Here is a 1,509-nt window from a genome sequence, read left to right as displayed (position 1 = left end):
GGGGTCCTAGAGGGGAAGTTGGGCAGGGTCTCAGGAAGGGGGAAGTTGGGTACAAGGACCAGTGGGGCTTAGATAGGTGGTGGCAATTGGGGCACCCCGGGAGGGGGTGATCAGGGGACAGGGAGCAGGGGGGTTGGATGGGTTGGGGTTTCTGTGGGGGGGCAGTCGGAGGGAGTGGATGGGGGCAGGGTGGTGCTACCCTCCCTCCCCGTGGAGTGTCCTATTTTTTGAATGTTAAAATATGGAATCCCTACTAACAGCGCAGCTCTCCATTCACAGCAGGCTACAGCATGAGGTTTCAGCTTCCTCACTCCCTCCTCCTCTTTCCTGTTGGTAGTGGCCAAGGGAATGCTGGGAAATGTAGTTCTTTCCCTGCTCCAGGGCTGGCTCTATAGGCAGGGAGCTAACCAACAAACTACAGCTCCCAGGGGCCCCTGTTGGTTCTCAGCTCCCAAGCACGTCCTTCCTTTGCTGGTGCCTAGAGTGGCCCCTGGACACGCAGCAGGGGGTTGTGGATGGCCAGCACTGCCGTCCGGAGGAAGAGTCTTCTCTGCCCTTCCGAGAAGAATTTTCCAAAGACCTAAAACCAACAACATGAGAGGCATTAGCAGATTGCCCAGAGCCAGGCTCCAACTCCTGGGGCTAGAACGGCATCTCCATCTAGTGGCCCCTGGAGCCAGCCACTGCAGGGGACTCAGCCACCCCCACTCCCTGAGCTGTTTCATGCCCTGGCAGAGTGTCCTTACCTCCCTCACCCTGGCTGTGTTCCTGTAGCCCAGGAGTCTGCTTTCCTGGTGCCGGTCCCAGCACCACAGGTCTTCGGCCTCATGGATGCTCAACCCTGGGAAAGAGAGACACACACACATTTGTCATTGTGGTTGCAGTGCTTGTGTCCTTCCAATCCCATTGGTGGCTGCACAGTGGGCAGAGTCCTCGCTGCGTGCCTGGCCCAACAGAATTGCAGGGGAGGGGTATAGAACAGAGAAAGAGACAGACAGAGACTCATCCTCCAGCCAGGGTCAGTCAGAGAAATTGGCTGGGGTCCCAGTCTCACTCTTATATCGGGTGCCATTTCCCAGCTGGGTTCCCTCTGGTGCAGCAGCAGCTGGTAGAGCCGGTAAACCCCTTCCCTGCCCTGCCGGCTGATGTCCTTGGCTGAGTCAATGATCAACAGAGCCAGCAGTGCCACGTGGTGACCCATCCTGGGGAATTCTGCTCAGTTCTAGTGGAAGGGAGAGGGAGAGGGGACTCCATCAGCATTTTCCTGCCAGCTCCCAGTGCCCCGTGGGCCAGGACTCTCTTTTTCCCCTCAGCGCCTCTGCAGGAGATGCTAGAGGATAGAAGCTAGAGATAGACCCTTAATTTCCTCTGTCCCCAAGGGAGCCTGGAGAACAGGGATATGGGCAGGGCCCTCCATGAGGACTTGCTTCCCCAGCTGCTCCAGGATGACAGGAAGGCATGAACCTGGAGCATGGTCCCCTTAAAAGCCCAGTCACCACTTAACCAGGA

The sequence above is a fragment of the Trachemys scripta genome, chromosome 3 (assembly GCF_013100865.1).
Source record: "Trachemys scripta elegans isolate TJP31775 chromosome 3, CAS_Tse_1.0, whole genome shotgun sequence".
Lineage (NCBI taxonomy): Eukaryota > Metazoa > Chordata > Testudines > Emydidae > Trachemys > Trachemys scripta.
This window is presented reverse-complemented; position numbering follows the sequence as displayed.